Genomic DNA, 19,146 nt, shown 5'->3' on the forward strand with positions numbered 1-19,146 from the left:
ACGAAACAGTCTTTCATAGCGAGTGACGAGGCGCATTGTGTCGCAAGAGGATCGTTGGTTTCAGCTGCCTAAACGGGCTGCGGTACAAATCAGTAGTAAACTAATGGAGTGAACGTAAGCGTCTGACAATTGGATACACTGGTGCTTTTAGCTACCTAAACGGGCTGCTGTAGAAATTGATAGTGAACGAAACAAAGCTAACGGCAAACAGTAACTCGGAGCTTTATGCAAAGATCCCATATGACGTGTGCTGAATAATCACTCTGTGTGATTTACGGTAGGGTCTGAAAAGCTACTTTAAAAAAACCAAAAACCCCACAAGCGCTAAGCTCCGTTGGACACTTGCCAGTGCAAACAAGGACATTGTAGCAACACTTCCTCGCGGCCGATGAGCTGTGACGACCGGCTCGGTGTACATCTAGCGCTGGGTCACCGCCCCCCCCCCCCCCCCCCGAATAAAGATGAGATTCCTGGGATTCCTTCAAGCACTCCTGCCAATCAAGGTGATTTACATTGAATAAGCGAATACTTGGCTCATTTTGAAACCTGTGTTCAAATGGAGAGCTCGTACAGATGCGTGCTTGCATTTAAATGAAGGTTGCCGTTTCCCAGCAGAAGCAGAACGGCGACTGGAAAAAAAAGAAAACCACCAAAAACACTGTCAAGCACAGAGGCAGCAGGTTTCGCAGCCAAACGAAAGCACGGCTGGCTGACAGGCAATTCGGAAAGCCGCACGTTCCCCGCTGATTCCCGAGACACCGAAGGCATCGTCACTGATCTTTGATCACAGCCCGGTTGCTGTTAGCTGTTCTTATTTCAACTTCATTTTCTACAACAACTATATGTGCCGTTACTTATGGCGACACTCTTTTGTTCACCCGCTCTTCACTCTGTCTGGGTCAGTTTCAATTTCGACGGCAGCAACAGCAAAAAACGCTTCGATTCCGTGTGACGCAATGTGTGGAGTGACACGTGTTTCTATCAAAGACTGTTTTGTTCACCTTGTCAGGCTCACTTTCCATTTTTACAGCACCACATTAAGGCAGCTAAAGGTCGCGTGTGACACTCTAAGCGTTGCGCCGTATTAGCTCGTCGCCAAGACAATTTTGTTCACAGATTGTTAGCTTTGTCCTGTTCACCTTCATTTCCTACCACAGCCTCTTTAGGCAGCGAAAAAGCAGTCAGGTTCCTGTCAAAGCGGACACGTGATGGATGATATATTCCTTATGTTTTTATTCAACTGTTTTGTTTACTCAAACATGCGATGACATTTTGATTTCTGTTCGCCTCGCCCTGTTCACTTTCAATTTCCTGTTATTACTTATCTTACGACTGTTTTCTTCACGCGGCACGGTGGCCGACTGGTTAGAGCGTCAGCCTCACAGTTCTGAGGACCCGGGTTCAATCCCCGGACCCACCTGTGTGGAGTTTGCATGTTCTCCCCGTGCCTGCGTGGGTTTTCTCCGGGCACTCCGGTTTCCTCCCACATCCCAAAAACATGCATTAATTGGAGACTCTAAATTGCCCGTAGGCATGACTGTGAGAGCGAATGGTTGTTTGTTCCTATGTGCTCTGCGATTGGCTGGCAACCAGTTCAGGGTGTACCCCGCCTCCTGCCCGATGACAGCTGGGATAGGCTCCAGCACGCCCGCGACCCAAGTGAGGAGAAGCGGCTCAGAAAATGGATGGATGGATGGATGTTTTCTTCACCCGTTCTTAGCATTGTCGTGTTCACTTTCAATCGCCACGGCAACCCATTTAGGCATCACAAAGCAACGCGATTGCGTGCCAAAAGTCTTTTGTTCACCCATTGCTTTGAGCTTTGTCCTTTTCATGTTCAATTACCGCAACAGCCGGGACACCGGTCGGTGTGAGTCATGGTTATGACTGTTTTGCTGTTGATCTCCTAAAAATCATCGAAATCCTTAAAAAACAAAAAACTAAATACAGGCCCAAGAGAGTTTCTGTGTGGTTTAAGCATTCAACTTTTTGAAGCCTCCATTAAAATGTGCTAATGATTGCATGGTAGTGGCACCATGCTCTAGATCACAGGTGTCAAACTCAAGGCCCGAGGGCCTGATCCGGCCCACGATATCCTTTTATGTGGCCCGCTAAGTCATGATTCTTGCTTTTTTGTTACCAAACTTTTTTGTTGCAAAGTCACTTGAACAATAGTTTAACTGACTTCTGATTTGAAAACGAGTTATCCATCCATTTGTTGTGTACTGTATACGATATGTAATAATATGATAAGACAATTAAACATCGATATGGTTTCACTGTTATAACGGCCTTGTGAGGGCAACTGCAACTAGAATGTGGCCTGTGACAAAAATGAGTGTGTCGATGACACCGAGCCAGCCTTGCCCGTTAAGTTGATGACTGGCATCTGAACGCCGCTGTGCGATTAACCCCCTCTGCGCATGAATGCTCGGACGCGGGCGGCTCCGGCAGAAGGAACGGGCGCCGTTTTTGTCGTCGTCTGTGTTTTGGGTCGGGGAAAAAAAGCTTTGCAGAACCAGAGCGGCTGTGCAAAAGCTTCAATTAGGATGAGAGGCACTGATTTGGTCCCTGTTGTCATTTTTGTCTTTGTAGCTGTTTTTAGAGAGCCATAGTTGAGAAAGTCTTTAAAAGTGATTATACTTTTAGGGCTCATCCAGGAGATCGGAGCCTTCTTTTGAATACTTGAATAGCTCGGGACTACCACTTTGGACCTGAAATCCACTATAACCTTTCCAGGTGAACTTGATTTGAAATTCTGTAAACCTTTGAATGAACATGTCCAACTGTTCAATGTTTCAGTACTTTTTGCACGAGGAGCTGAATGGCAAAATCCACAACAGCTATTTGAGCCATGATACGTTATGTGAAAGTTTATCAATTTAAAAAAAAAAAAAAAATGAAACCATTTTACGGTGGTGCTTTGAGATATGAGATTAATTTGTTCCGTGAGCATACTGGTAATTCAAAACACTTATCTTTAAAGCATCATTTCCCCATTGAAATGAATGGAAATGTTATTAATCCGTTCCAGCCTCTCGCCAAAAAAATCCCAACAAATGCTTGTAATGTGTTTTTTTTAATAAGACATATAGCACTTTATTACATTGTATTTTATTTGTAAAAAAATACAGTAATGACATCATTAAAATGTAAAGAAACATTGTAAGCTTGCCAGAAATTCCCAGAGCAGCTGGCGTGATTTGGTAACAAGACGAGGTTGTTCCAGCCGGAAACGACCAGCTGGTTGGACGCCGCAGTCGCTCGGCAACGAGACGCAGGCGCTGGCGCTGGCGCGCTGGCTCCTCGGACCAGAGCTTTAGCCAGCTTTGTACGCAAGCTGTAGCGCTCGCATGGAACCCCAAAAACATTTGAATGTGACTGATTTGATGTGCGCAGGGGGGAGGCGTTTTCAACTTTCACGGATTTAAAGATGACTTTTTTTTGTTTTTGTTTTAGTTTTTTTTGCGATTTATGTATACCAGATGGAGCTACTATTTAGCATTCAAAGACGTGAGCAAAATGCACACTTGTTCTCTGCAAAGGTGCCTCACTGCTGAAATGTGTGTGTGTCGCTACTTACTATAGGGTGGATAATTGTTGTGCGTGTGTGTTTTGTGTGTGGTTGTATGTTATTGTATGATTAGTTGTGTTTTTGTGGTTGTGTTTCTCGTGTGTTTGTGTTTTTGTCTGTGCTTGTGTATTTTTGCGGTTGTATGTTCTTGCATGTTTAGTTGTGTGTGTGGTTGCTTTTGTTTGTGTGTTGAGTTTATGTTTTTCCTTTTTGGGATTTGTGTGTGTGGGGGTGCGGGAGTGTTTGTTTGCATGTTGTGTTTCTTGTATTTGGTTGTCTTTTTTATGTGGTTTGTTTGTTTGTTTTGTGTTTGTGTGTGTTGTTGTGTTGTGGCTGGTTTGTGGTTGTTGTTGTCGTGTAATTGTCTGTGAGTTTTGGTGGTTGTACGTTATTTTTTATGTGTGTTTTTGTTTGTGTGTGTGGTTTTGTGCGGTGTGTTTTGCATAATTGTGTGTGTTTTCTGGATTTTTAATGTTTGTGTGCGTGGTGTGGTTTTGTTTTGTGATGTGTGTGTGTATGTGTGCGTTGCACATTTCTTGTGCCTGTGGTGTATTCTTTTGTGTTTGCGTGTGTTGTGTTGTGTTGTGTGCTATGTCCGACAGCCTCCTCTTTGAAGTTCAGATGCTGCATTCTGAAGTATTTGAATAATTAAAGAATAACATCCACCATTTCATCGGAAGTACTTTTGTCAAAACGGAACCAAAGCGCCGCGATCGGTCGTGTGGGGTCCGGGTTTGGTCACGTCGTGGGGCTTGAGCTCTATCATTTAGTCACAGCAGGTGTGCGGGAAAAAAAAGCGTGCCTTGTTGTCACTCGGCTCCCGTGCATGACAAATCGCGTGCGGTGTTAATGGCCTCGTGTGTAAATGATAAATGGAGCTCGGATGCGACGCGGCGTCGTGGGTGGGAGGCAGAGGAGAGGGGAGGGGGAGACTCTCCTCGAGACATCTGATCTAATTGCGCTTCGCACTGTGATCGAGTCACACTTCTGGCCAGGTTATTTGTGTTTGTGTGTTCCAATGAGGATTTGTTACACACCCAAGATGCTATTTTACAATGAGATCCATTCCAAGAGATGCGGGAAATGAATGTGTTGGTTCCCCCAATATTTGTGCTCCTGTTTCCGTTAGCAACGTGAAATTTGGTAGACGTCCCAGGAAAAATATCAAGAAACCATGACGGGAAGGAAACAGTAGGTCGATTGATTGATAGGTTGATTTGCGGCGGCCATTTTAGGGCTATTTTGCCCATTTTCAGGTGTTGGACGAAGACGGACTTTTCCTTGAAATGTTGCCTGATTGCTACGAATTTTTTTATGTGCCTGCTTTTTTTGTTACCCAAATATTTACAGCACTCAAATGCCACATTTGTTAAAACTGTCAGTATGACCTGACAGTAGAACGTGAGTAAAATCATCTGCGATGGAGTTTTAAGAAGCTACCGCACCTGAGGAAAAACAATCAGAGACAGAAGGCGTGACTGATGAGGTGTCAATCATTTGCCGTTCCCACTTATTGCAGACACACGTCAGCTGTGTTTGAAGCTAAATGTGACACGCAATACCCGCGTACCACTCGTGGTGCTACTACCACACTTATGTGTAGCAAATGAGGTCGCAAGGCTCAGTGGTTTTGTTTTTGGTCTAATTTCCCCCCTGTATATATTTGACTTCTTTGACAAAAATATTTCAATAATGAATTAAAATGAAGTAACTGTATTAATGAATTCGTATTGTTTTGTTACTTACTCACTTATGTGGAACTGTTTGTTTTTAATAGGCTTGAAGCGTGTCTGGTTTTTTGAGTGAGCAGAAGTGCAAGGCAACCATGATGAAGATGGGGAGGAGCGAGGGAAGAAAAGGTGCAGGGAGGAGGAGGAGGATGGAGAGAGAGCGGAAGAGGGAGCGGGAGCCGGACTCTCCCAATTCGGCTGCTGCCTCAGCATCCATCCTGCTTGAGATGATGTTCCGGAGAGCAGGTGGCGCCGAGCGGAGGAGACGCGCGAGCGGCTGAAATCAATAGACGACGGGAGGACGCGCGAGACAGGAATAGTCTGCCGTCCCCCTCCTCTTGCCAGTTTGAATTTTTCTTTTTCTTTTTCTTTTTTTCCCCCCCCCTTTGCGGATGGGTTGCAGCGCCCGACCCTAGTCGCGAAGAGGAGCGCTCGTGGAGGAATTACAGACGGACACTTTCCTCACATTGCTGCTTTTCTTTTCACACGGATTAGGCGTGCGTCGTCATTCGGATCGGATTCGGATTGATAGACTTGGAGGAGGATTTTTTTTTTCTTTTTCCTCTCTTGCTGCTGCTGCGGGTAAGACGTTCACGCAATATTTGCGCAAAGTTGCAGTACTCTGAATGTCTGCTTTAGCCCCCCCACTCTCTTCCTTTTGATGGCAAGATGGGGGTGGCAGGGTGGCAGGGTGGGGGGGGGGGGGGGGGTAAGGGCAGGCGGTGTTGGTTATCTGCATACTTGTGCACCTGAGCGCGTGAAACTGCCATCCCCCTAACGAGATGCTGCGTGCATGTTAAAGCCCGCTATCACAGAGGACTCATTGTATCTTGTATGTCTCCAATTTGCGCCCTGTGCTGTTGCTGCCCCGCTTTTTTGGGGGGGTGTTTTTTTTTTTTTTTTTTCTTCTTCTCCCTCTTAAAAAAAGTTGAATGCTTCATGTCTGGATGCATCATCACCAGGCAGGCAGGTGCAAAAAAAAAAAAAAAAAGATTCTAATATATTCCTGTGCATCCTTTCTTGGCGGGTCCACCCTTGTGAAATGTTTGAAATGAGTGAATACGAACACACCTGGTGACAATTCAACGTCCCCTTCCGTGTGCGTACGGGTAGAAAAAAGGCGTATAAGAAGTATTTCCCCTTTGCAGTGGCTGATGAGAAGTTGATGACAAGCCGATAGGTGGCTCAAGTGACCGCCGCAAAGCCGTCGGCCTGCACGGATGCACTCAAACGTTCTCTTCGTTTCGTCCGTGGAGCAGGCTATATTCGACTTTAGTGGCGCTGGTGTCTGCGTGGGTGAGAAGCTTGTCGCGCTGCCTTTGTTGAGCATTAAGGTGCTATTAAAAGCAACAAAAAAACATATATATATATATATATATATATATAATATCTGTTGAAGATTGCTTTGAATTAGGTGTGCCCAAGCTGTTAACGGCGCGTAATCTTCACCTACCTCTGCGGAAAACTGGGTATATTCAAGTAGGTGGTGTTTTTATCCTCCAACACCCAAAGACAAAAGACACCCGTTTTTCCTTTTTTTTTTTCTTCTCCTCTTGGGTGATTCTGCATCCACTGACTCACAGGATGGACAGACAGGCAGGGGTGTGGGCGTTATTCACCGCTGTCAAGCGCACCTTTTCACGCACAGGAAACCACAGGATTCATTTTGTGATTTGCCAGCAGGAAATCTTGCCGTGCTGTGTCCTGTAAAAAGCTGGTTGCGGGTGTCCCTCAGGGTACGTACGATTTTACACCAGGCGAGTCCCAAATTGTGGTGTGGCCCTCGAGGTGCGTGAGATTAAAAACTCTATAATCAGTCCCTTCGGGGTTTTGGGATATTGTGGTCGCTGTTAAAGAAAAAAAAAAACACTCCATCGAGGCGGCTCGCTTACTTACCTGGATGTTACCAGGCTGCTTTGTCTGCATCCGGCACAAGGCGGACTTCAATCTGTGAACAGCACAATTAAGACTGTCAAGGCTTTCTGGAGTGAAAGATTGATCTTGGTTATGTGACAAGATTTTCCAAAGGTGACAGTCTGGTTGGCCGCTTCAACCAGAGTACAACGCACCAGGAATTTTGAAAACTGGATGATGGGTTCCAGAGAAATGTATTTTTTTCTGTGTGAATGTTGTCGTGTGATGTCGCCTATAGAAAACCTGCTCAAAAACCACCTTCAAATTCGAGTGAAACAAATATCTCCTCTCAAAATCTCAAAATAAAAAAAAAATCTCCTCAAACCTTGCATTTCGTCGGCCACTCGGTGAATCGCTTTTTTGATTGGCTGACAAGTTTAAAATATCCACCAGGTCCAATGGGGATGGAGAACACATCCACTGCTATTTTTCAATAAAAGTCACTTTTTTTTTTGTTTTGTTTTTTTTGGTGCTAATTTTGTCAAGTGAAGGGTGCACTGACAACACTTAAATGACATTGTTGCACTTGTGAGGGCCAAACAATGGCAAGTTTCGCGGGCGCACTCATATCAAATGGTGCGCCATGTTCACACTGTGAAAAGAAATGTCTCCTGTAGAAATGAATGTTACAAAATTTCAGTTAAAAGCTCCACTTCAAAAGCGGTTGGTTTGTTGGAAACATTTTGGGTTTTTTTTCCCCCCATGCGCCATGCGCTGCCACAACTTCAATTTTGATACATTTACAAAGGACGCATAACTGAATGGTGCACGCTCACTGTTGAAATCATTTTTGGTTAAAAAAAATTCTAACTGCTCATATGATTTGCAACACAATTTGCAACAAGATAATCATGAATAAATGTGAATATGTTCTGAAACTTTCCACCAAAACAATGGTGAAAATTCTGTCTTTATTTAAGAGACAATTCGCATAAATATATACTTAAATTCCAATTGGGAGCTATACATCCAAAGATCAGTTCAACTAATAACCACAGCAATTTAACCCTTAAACCTGCCACCCATTTGTCATTTGTCATCTGTCCAAGCCACTAGTCGAGTATATTGATGCTATTCGGTGCCAAAGCTGTTTAAAAAAAAAACCAAAGCCTTCACTCAGGAGCACAACGCTATATTTTTAGCTTGTCCAAGGACCTGGAGTAAAAAAAAAACAACAACAAAAATCAATGATGACAGAGACAAAGTCTTCTTTCTTCCCAACAACGTATCACATGAAACCTTGACACGAGTCTTATACGCTTGATCTCAGCATATCGTAGTCGCATCATTGCTTCCAATCATTGCAGCATATTTGACGCCTTTAATTGCAATTGGCTCCGTCGGGTCAGCTGGAACCGGATGCGGCCAAATGTGCACCGGGTCCCGCCGGCCGTCCGAAGTCGTCCCTACGAGACCCCCGCCTCAATACGCTCTGGCAGATGTACCGGCGTACCGAGACGTTCTCACTCGCTCATCGCGGGCTGTTCTTCCGTATTAGCGGTAAAGGACTACGCCGGTATGTGTGTTTGCTCGTGTGTCGGGATTTAGTCCATTTCGGTTTGTGCTGCGGTTGAGGAGAGTTTGAAATTGCAGACGGAGCGCAACGGAAGATGCGTATGTCAAGCAACAATGGTGGTGCCAAATTACACACTATCTTTGAAATGATGTTGGATCAGGTGACCATTAAAATATTCACTCTTTGTTATATTGCAGCCATTTGCTAAAATCATTTAAGTTCATTTTTTTCCCACATTAATGTACACACAGCACCCCACCCATATTGGCAGAAAAAAAATCCTTAAAAAAGGAAAAACTGAAATATCACACAGCCAAAAGTATTCCGAGCCTTTGCTCAGTATTGAGTAGAAGCACCCTTTGGAGCTAATACAGCCATGATTCTTTTTGGGAATGGTGCAACAAGTTCTTCACACCTGAATTTGGGGATCCTCTGCCATTCCTCCTTGCAGATCCTCTCCAGTTCTGTCAGGTTGGATGGTGACCGTTGGTGGGCAGCCATTTTCAGGTCTTTCCAGAGACGCTCAATTGGGTTTAAGTCAGGGTTCTGTCTGGGCCATTCAAAAACAGTCACGGAGTTGTTCTGAAGCTGTTCCTACGGTATTTTAGCTGTGTGCTTAGGCTCATTGTCTTTTTTTAAGGTGAACCTTGGGCCCAGGTTCTGAGCATTCTGGAGAAGGTTTTCGTCCATGACATCCCTGTACTTGGCCGCATTCATCTTTCCTTCCATTGCAACCGGTCGTCCTGTCTTATTTCTTATTATAATATATATATAATCTTATTTCTCACCATCTTGGAGTCCTTCAGGTGTTTTTTTAGCCAACTCCATGTGGGCTTTCGTGTCTTGCACTGAGAAGAGGCTTCCGTCGGGCCACTCTGCCATAAAGCCCCGAGGGCTGGTGGAGGGCTGCAGTGATGGTTGACTTTGTAGAACTTTCTCCCATCTCCCGACTGCATCTCTGGAGCTCAGTGATCCCAGTGATCTTTGGGTTCTTCTTGACCTCTCTCACCAAGGCTCTTCTCCCCCGATTGCTCAGTTTGGCCGGAGGGCCAGCTCTAGGAAGGGTTCTGGTCGTCCCAAACGTCTTCCATTTAAGGATTATGGAGGCCACTGTGTTCTTAGGAACCTTAAGTGCAGCAGAACTTTTTTTTTGTAACCTTGGTCAGATCTGTGCCTTGCCACAATTCTGTCTCTGAGCTCTTCAGGCAGTTCCTTTGATTCTCATTTGCTCTGACATGCACTGTGAGCTGTAAGGTCTTCTATAAACAGGGGTGTGGCCTTCCTAATCAAGTCCAATCAGTATAATCAAACACAGCTGGACTCCAAAGAAGGTATAGAACCATTTTAAGGATGATCAGAAGAAATGGATAGCACCCGACCGAGTTCAATATGGGTGTCACAGCAAAGGGCCTGAATACTTATGACTGGGTGATATTTCAGTTTTTCTTTTTGAATAAATCAGCAAAAGTTTCAACAATTCCGGTTTTTTTTCTGCCAATATGGGGTGCTGCGTGTACATTAATGAGAAACAAAATGAATTTAAATGATTTTAACAAATGGTTGCAATACTACAGAGTGAAAAATTTGAGGGGGTCTGAAAACTTTCCGTACCCACTGTATATACTTTTTAATTATAACAGTGTAGATCATTTTTAAATGATTGCTACAAATTTCTATTTCTACATTTTTAAAACACAGCAGCAGCTTTTTTTTTTTTTTAAATACAAATTTAACATGAAATGTACATATTTTCTGTTTAATGTTTAAAGTTATAATGTGAAATTATATATTTTCAAAATTCGAACTTAAAATATAAATATTACATAAGTTATAGCATGACATCTAAATATTTAAGTATAAGAAAATCAATATTTTTTAAAATTCTAATCTATATTTTCACAAATTAAAAAAATGTATGTACTATATATACTTAAACTGCAACATAATCATATCACAGCCATGTTTTGAATGACAACAAAACGACATTTTTCAAATAAATCTATCTATCATATATAATCAAATATTTTTAGATTTTTAATTTTCTAAACGACCATGTATTTTTTAACAAAACATTGAATTTATTGAGAGAAAAAAAAATATATATATACACACAAAGGTTTTTATTTGTATATAGACCATTCAGACCCACACCCAAAATTGCTTTGCTTTTATTTAGCATAAGCATTTTGTATTTCCGGGGCGGCACGGTGGATGACTGGTTAGAGTGTCAGCCTCACAGTTCTGAGGACCCGGGGATCAATCCCCGTCCCCGCCTGTGTGGAGTTTGCATGTTCTCCCCCGTGCCTGCGTGGGTTTTCTCCGGGCACTCCGGTTTCCTCCCACATCCCAAAAACATGCATGAATTGGAGACTGCCCGTAAGTGTGACTGTGAGTGTGAATGGTTGTTTGTTTGTATGTGCCCTGCGATTGGCTGGCAACCAGTTCAGGGTGTACCCCGCCTCCTGCCCGATGACAGCTGGGATAGGCTCCAGCACGCCCGCGACCCTAGTGAGGAGAAGCGGCTCAGAAAATGGATGGATGGATGGATTTTGTATTTCCTCTTTTGAGGACACTAAATCGGACCTGCATCTCTTGCGCCCTCTATTGGTCACTAAGTGCGTCGGGTGGACGCGTGCTGGGGGCCGCAGGCAGTCAGTAAGCGGCTCTTTTCGGCAGGTGGGCTGGCGGGCACCGCTGCGATGAGCGAGACGGGCTACGTGGGCTACGCGGGCCACCGGGCCGCCTCGACGCGACACGGGCCCGGCGGCCGCTGCCTCGTTCCCGGGCGGATCCGCCGAGGGCAACCGGCGCCTTGGCAAAGGCTCCTTTGTGCCAGAGTAGACAAGAAGCATTAGCGAAGGTCAGAAGGAGGTTGGAGGTGACTCGGCTAGTGGGAAAAAAACGGGGGCTCCGGACGAGGGGAGAGAAAGAGCCCCTCGGGTAGTTTCAAAGTAGACTTTGACCTCCATTAAAACAAACATCTGAATAGTGCAGAGTCAGCGGTTTGAAGTCAAAATAATACTGAACAAACCTCATGGAAGTGGCGTTAACAAGGCCTGGGTTAGGGGTTAAAATGAGGGTCTCGGACTAAGTTTTGAAATGAGGGTTTCAAATAGAACATTCCAATCAAATTAGGTTTTCAAATCGGGGCTGTCAAAGATTCGAGTTTCAATTTAGGATCTCGAGCCATGGTTAGCTTTTTGAAGTAGTGTTGCGATCCAGGCTTAGGGTTTCTAAACAGGGATTCAAGAGAGCTTCAAATTAGGATTAAGCCTGGGCTATGGTTTCAAACAAGCGGTAGGGTTTCAAATTAGGTTTCAAGTTAGGTTTTCAAGCCAGGGTTAAGGTTTCACACTTGGAAATTAGGTTTTCAAGATGAGGCCAGGTTCTGAATTTATCAAATGGGTTTCAAAGAACGATTAGGGTGAGGGTCTCAAATTACCAGTGTTTCACGCTAGAATGAAGGTTTTAAGAGTTTCAAGATTTCAAACATTGATCAGGTTACTGTAGGCAGGTGTACCTAATGAAATGAGCATCGCAGTCAACACAGAAGTTAGCAGAACGAGAACAACGTCCCTGTTGGCTGCCTGACTCATTGATCGTGTATCTGATTGAGGTTTTGGATCCATGACTCCCCATCACGAGGCTGAGCGATCACCCGAGCCCGACTCCACTCGCTATCGACGACGACGACGCGGCGCTGTCCTTGGCGTTCTCGGGCGGCGAACGGACCCGTCGGTGGAATTGGTCTCGCTCGGAGCTTCCGTCACCTTCACGGCCAATCGGGTACAATGCGACGTCATACGTGGGTTAGGGTTTCAAGCGTGGGATAGGGTTTGAAATTCAAATTAGCCTTTAAAGCCTGCAATGGAGTACGAGATGTCAAAGGTCAATTGCTGTTTCAAGCAAGGGTTGGTTTCAAAGTAGAGTTTAAAAGTAGGGTATCAAGCCAGGGATAGGGTTTGAAACTCAGGTTTTAAGCCAGGGTAAGGGATTTATTTTAAGGTTTGATCCTAGGTTGTGCTTTGAAATGAGGGTATCAAGCCAGGGTTCGGCTTTGTAATCATGGTTTCAAGCCGTGGTTATCGTTTCAAGATTAGGTTTGAAACTAAGGTTTAAAGCTCGGGTTATGGTTTTAAATGAGGGTTTGAGCCTGGGTTATGGTTTCTAGCGGGGCTTGTAAATGACATACATACGGTCGATCACGTACCACCGCGACGCTCATTGACCTTCGGTCTCCGGGTAAACACGAGCCTCCGCTCTCGTCACCGCGTGTCGTCGTCACGCCTTCTCGGTGTGAAATCGATGCGCTGAAATTAGCTCGCAGTTGAATTCCTCCAGCACGAGGAGCTATTTTCTGGACGGTCAGGGGGGGCCTGGGGTTGAAGTCACCTTGTCCAGCTTCTCCTCTTCTGGTCACAGCCCGGAGGGCATTTGTGCAGCCAACTGTAGGCAGATTCAACATAGTTCTCTGTGTGTGCGAGTGTCACTCCAGCAAATAGAAATTGGAGTGCACAAACTGGACACCGAGACAATATCCCGTCGGACAGGATGCATTCCAGGAAGCTGGGACATTTCTAAACTCAGACTAAGAACAATACATTGCTGGGAGTTAGTTAGTTAGTTAGACAACATTGGCAGCACAATGAAACATGATAGATAGTAGTTCGAACAACGGGTGAGGGTTAGGCCAACGCTGGGCTCACCCTAACCCATTGGTTGAACCTTAACCCTCACATAGCAAATGGAAGTCAGTCAATCATTCTTACAATGGGCGAAATGTAACCAACCAAACTAGCAAAAATGAAAGTAGATGCGTACGTAGTCCAAAAAAATCTGAAAAAGTTAGAATGGAAGAATGCAATGCAAACATTTTGCTGCACGCTCGTGCGGCAACGTTAAAAGTTCCCTTATTATTTTGGTGATTATTATTCAAATGGCGCCCAGCCCGGCACGTATGAAGTGACAGTCCTTGAAATGTCTTGAATCGGTGAAGTCGTGAGCAAGGCGGATGAAAGAGGAAAACGTTTGAGTGACGACGTTGAAACGGCGCCGACGTCGACGTCGGCTCATCTTCCGTACCGCTTCTCCTCACGCGGGTCGTGGCCGTGCCCCGCGGGGCCTATCTTCGGGTTCATTACGCTAAATTCCCGTGCGTGTGTGTTTGTGTACAATTTTTACAATGCATCAAAATAAGAGGAATTTAAGGGCTGAATAAATGACTTGGCGCAAGTATAAAATAGAATTTCCTCTTGAGGGACATTAAAGCCTTGCTGGTGTTCTGAAGAAGTGTTAGCAGTGTTTCCAGTACGTGCCGATTAAGTTAACGCGCACGCACGCACGCACGCACACGCACACGCACACACACACACACTCACCCCCTCGGATAAAATGGTAGCGAACTGCGTTCCTACGTCAAAAGTGAGTTGAAATTGTTCCGCCAATAAATACACATGCTATCGTTAGCTCGCCATGCTGCTTGTGCAACTACACGGTCTCCGCTTGACTGCAGCATTCCATTTTCTCGGTGCCCGCAGTCTCCTCTCTGATAAAATAAGTCTTTAACTTCCCTTGTGCTCATGAAAACTGGTCTACAGTAAATTTCAAAAGACAATTGAACTCGTTTCAATGAAAACGCTAACATGAGTGAACGCTGCAGTATTATATTCTGCAGTCTCCACTTGGCTCGAAAACTCCGTTTTGTGCCCGCAGTCTCCTATCGGATGAAATATGTCTCCTTAGCGTGATGATTTAAACCGCTTCTGGTTTAGCCTGTCACGACGGAACTTTGCGTGCCCGTGACAACCGCACTTTGTGTACAGCGCAGACCGAGGACTGGAGATGAAACGCTGCCGTCGGTCGCCTTTGGTCCTCATCCACGGTGGCCCTCGTTTCCTTTTTTAACCGCAGCGACATCCTTCTGATCCCATTACCTTTTTGCAACTCGCTACTTTCAACTGCAGACAGGAAAGTAAAGCGGGGGGGGGGGGAAGCAGAAGTGTATAAATAATGTATTCCTCGTGTGTATCCGCCGCCGGATCAATGGCAACACAAAGGCCATCTACAAAGGCGCTTGGCTCAAGGCCACATTTGATCACTTCCTCTGAACGCCGCAACCCCCGCCCCAGCACGCTTTTCTCCGCCACCGGCCCCGCTGAGACGCAATTATTTCCAAGTGTTGGTTGGTAAGCTTTTGTTTGAAAGAGCACAAAGTGAATATTTGAACTGAGCGAGGCGAGGGGGGAAGATCTTTGGTGACACGGAAACAGCAGATGGGACGAAGACGGACGGACGGACGGGGGGGGGGGACGAGGAAACGTCGGAATGGCGGGAAATGCGCGGTGACGGCAGAGGGACGGACGGCGTCGGCATCGAACGGCGTCGGATGTAAACGAGCGATGAAATAACACTTGAGTGTTTGAGAGCAGCTGATTGAGCAGCTCGTAGCATTGAATGAAAACCTGACGGGTGCTCCTATAAAGGAACTTGAACAGATCAATCAAGTTACCGTATTGTTTACAATAGCGTTCTAAATAAACACGATTCTTGGCTGTAGCATCAGACATTCCGTGACATTTTAAAGGTCATCCGAGGATGACGTCGAGTAGAGACCTGAAAGGGATTTTGAACTGATTACTGTATACATTTGAACGGGTTTGACTTTCGACCTCAACTGCGGTGGCCATCTTTTGCCAGTTAGTCATTGAAAGGCAACCGTCCGAGTATTGCAATTTGTTAAGGTTGTTGCGCCGTTTTCAAAATGTAAAGAGACAAACTGGTTTTGTATTATGAATTTGAACTGGTTTTATGTTTGACCTCAACTGCCGTAGCCGTCTTTTGTCAGATACCTCACAATGTTTGACGGTGGAGTATAGCGATTGTTAACGTTCCGAAAAGTGAAGTTGATGTGGTTTCAAATTTAACAGTGAGTTAGTTTCTGATTACGAATTGTACATCAGATTCCATCCAAAATCAGGAGGGATCTAACTCTGTCGAGTAAAGAGAATCATTGATAGTGTAAAGGCAATCATCCGAGTATTGCGATTGTTAGGGTTACCTTTATTCACATTTGACAATTAACAGGTTTCTTGTTCTGGAGAACTCGTTGTAGTTCAGGGGCCAAATAAAGCCCAATTTGCCATCAACGGGGCACGGATCACTCAAATATTACCATACTTGATATTATAATAAATAACAATTTTACCCCTTTTGTTTGAATGCAAAACAAATCAAAATACATGAGGAAAATCTTTTTATTAATATTGTTTTAATCCTCAACAAAAAAAGAACCTCAGATTTCTCAGAAATATTTTGCTTCAATTTATCATCTACATGTGTGCATAATAATTGATCACAGTGATTGTATTTTGAGGCACAAAAGTTCAAATGCAAAATTGTGTATTGCACTTTAAAACTGAATCAATTTATTAAGAACTTGGAATTATTACCATACAATTTCTTCGAGGAGCATAATAATTCTCAAAATTACCCTTGGTCGCCACCATCACAATGTCTTTTGTAACTTTTTACTTTCAAATTCATCCTGCAGGCCGGATTGTATCCCGAGCGGGCCGCTTTTGGCCCCCGCCCTATGTTTGACACCCCTGTTCTACAGTCGGACGTGAATCGCACCGCTAATCTCGATGGGTGGTGGAGGAGTACTGAACAAAACCGATTGAACTGGTTTCCTTTACACTCCCATTCAAAATCAAAAAATGCGTTTTTTGGGTTCTCGCGTTCATCTCATCACGTTGAAAAGGAAAGTTGAGCTGGTTTCTTATTTAGCCCTCTGATGTGGTTTCAAACTGGTTTTCAAACCGGGGTCCTCCAATCCCTGGGGTTCGGCAAACTGTGGCTTGGGGGTTAAATCATTTGCATTAAATGTATTTGAGTGATTAGTCCGAAATGTTTCCCTTGCATGGGCTTCCTGGATGGCGATGCGACTAGTTTGAAAGTGCCTTTATCTGCAATTCTTCTCTCAACGTGACACCACCCCCGATCCAGTCGGTCCTCACCGCCTCTCCCAACACGAATTGCAGATCCTCCGCCGTTATGAAGTATTTGAGAGAAGGGTGAGGCGCCCTGCTAAAATTAGATCAAAAGGTCGGCGCTCCGCAGGCATCAAACAGGCGGCGTGGTGTGGCGCTCCGGCACGGTCGCCGTGCCTGCTGGGCCGACTCAGATGTCGTAGCGCCGGTAATGAGCGAAGACAGCGTTTCATGTGCACCTCTAAAACCGGAGTAGCATTTGCGAAAACTGTGCAGCTTCGTGGCCGACCGGTCTTTGCTTTTCAAACTCCAAGCACATCATATTTTTCACGATACTGCATATTGTGAAAGTGGGATTTAAATATGCGTATGTGTATGCAAGCTCCATACATTATGCATTAACCAGTACATATTGTACAGAATATGACATGGCCCTGTGGCCTTTTTTTAATACGGTATATTACATTTCCGACTGTGCGTCATGGAGCATTAGCTCCGAGTCTTATGAAAGCTGGAAGTTCTAAACAAATATGATTGTTGCTGGTGGGATTTTAGTCCAAACGAGAGCAGTTGTTCTTGAAAGCAAAATGTTGACTCATCGCTGACATTCGTTTGGCTTTATTCCTCTCCTTCGTTGCAAGTCGCTGGCCAAGGCTTATTTCAAGATTGATCTCAATCTATAGAAACTAGGAATAAAGCATTAAATGTAGTATATATATTTTTTTTTGATTATGTCCATATTGAGTCAAGAAAACACATTTATTTGGTCAGTGGGAGATTTAAAGAATTCCCCATTTTTGTGTTGTCTGGGTAGACGATCACTCGTATGAAAGAAACGTGTCGTTGCTGTCCATTAAAAAAAAAAAAAGATGTAGTGTATATCAAAAGTTTACAAATGCCAATTTTTTTTGTGATACAAAAAAAATGAGCCCAATATTAATCATTTCAAACGTTTTTACACCACTATTGTGACCCTCACCTTAACTCAATTTAAAAAAAAATAGATTTGAAAGCATATCCCAAATAAATTTCAGATGTTCTAGTTGTCTTTTCCTGACATTGAGTTTTTTTTTATTTCTTGTCGTTGAAAATCCAGGACATTATTAGGACTTTCCATTGTTCCAAAGCACATACTCCAAATGTGATTTTCTTTGTCTTTGATTCGTCAAAAATGACGAATCTTAGTCCATTTTCTGTCCATTGAAAAGCACACATCTCCAAATTTGGAGAGTATTCTCTTTCTATGTGATAACAAAAATGATGAGCATTTTCTGTCTTTGATAACACAAATGATTCATTTGTTTTTGCATGCAATGAAAAACACATCATATATCCAAATTTTGTGTGACGAGGCGATTTGTTTACCGCATCTTACTTGTCACACATTTGAAATTGAATAAATGTTTCACTTTATTATAAAAAATGTCATTAGTAGAACGCCTTAGGAAATGTTAGTTTTGCCTGTCTTGCCATTAAGTATTTGCTGCCAACCTAGTACAACTCTTTTCATTGATGACTGTCACCGTGGAGCGCGTCGTTTGTAGGATATCGTTCATTTTGTCGTCTGTTGGAATGTACAGTAGCGGTTTGCCGATAACCTCGCGTAACGCAGCCAGATTTAACGGCGGCTTCGCCCCGGTCTTGGAATGCCAGCTTTGCATTCCGTCATATGAAAGGAAGAGTAACGAAGGCCGCTCTCGTTATCTCGCTTATCTCCGGTTTGTCGGCCCACTGGTGCGCGGCGGCGCTGACGCGGCACGGTCGGATGCCGAGAGGTGATGCGCGACCTCGGCCGTGTCGCGCGGACTGACGCGCGCAGGACGAGCGTGACTCACATTCATACCTGCGGGCAGCTTTACATGCGTGTTTGCAGATTATTTTTTTTTTCTCTCTTTTTTGCACAAAGTCAGTGTTTTTAAAATAACATGAATGGAAGTCCGCCAAGGCTTTTTACAGTAATTGCCGTGTTTGTTGTGCAGCTGTCTTGTTTAAAAAAAAAAAAAATAATAATAATAATTTATAATTGAATAAATAGCATAAAAGTTCTTCGTTCTCCTCCACATTCCTGACATCACGTCCTCTGATCTGGCCTTCCTGTGATAAGAGCGCCATTGCTTTTGTCTCACAGGCATTCTCTGCATTGTTAAATATCAACATACTGTGTGTTGTCGCTGCGCTACACACTTACAGACTTATTCACTTTGCCTTTATGCTCGTTTTTATTGCGGATGACCTGAAGACGTCTCACCCTATTTATGTTTTCCAAACAAAGACAACAAAGGTTTGATGGACTGTTTACCAAGACAACAAATCGGGCTACTTTCAATTTAAAAGAGGTTCACTGTACGTGCTATGATTACTAAAGATCGCTCTTCTCGCTAGCTATTTTTTTTAAATAAAAAAAACGGCACCTTGCACATTAGA

The 19,146-nt window shown here is 44.2% G+C and overlaps 1 protein-coding gene and 1 long non-coding RNA gene across 5 annotated transcripts in view; one reads left to right on the forward strand and one right to left on the reverse strand.

Annotated features, from left to right (window-relative positions):
• LOC133484649 (uncharacterized) overlaps window positions 1-13,578 on the reverse strand; it is a 39,870-nt gene extending 26,292 nt beyond the window's left edge. For both annotated transcript variants that reach the window (XR_009790453.1, XR_009790454.1), the window contains exons 1-2: window positions 12,945-13,578; window positions 7,201-7,252 (exon numbers count right to left, since the gene is read on the reverse strand). This is a non-coding gene — a long non-coding RNA (uncharacterized LOC133484649). The remainder of the gene's footprint in view (window positions 1-7,200; window positions 7,253-12,944) is intronic.
• The window catches only part of lingo2 (leucine rich repeat and Ig domain containing 2), a 289,552-nt gene that overhangs the window by 134,173 nt on the left and 136,233 nt on the right, over window positions 1-19,146 (forward strand). For 2 of the 3 annotated variants that reach the window (XM_061787552.1, XM_061787551.1), the window contains exon 3: window positions 5,352-5,886. The exons of the other annotated variant lie outside the window; for it this stretch is intronic. The gene's annotated coding sequence lies outside the window, so the exon portion shown is untranslated. The remainder of the gene's footprint in view (window positions 1-5,351; window positions 5,887-19,146) is intronic. 3 annotated transcript variants of the gene reach the window in all.

Source organism: Phyllopteryx taeniolatus, chromosome 10, assembly GCF_024500385.1.
Source record: "Phyllopteryx taeniolatus isolate TA_2022b chromosome 10, UOR_Ptae_1.2, whole genome shotgun sequence".
Taxonomy (NCBI): Eukaryota; Metazoa; Chordata; class Actinopteri; order Syngnathiformes; family Syngnathidae; genus Phyllopteryx; species Phyllopteryx taeniolatus.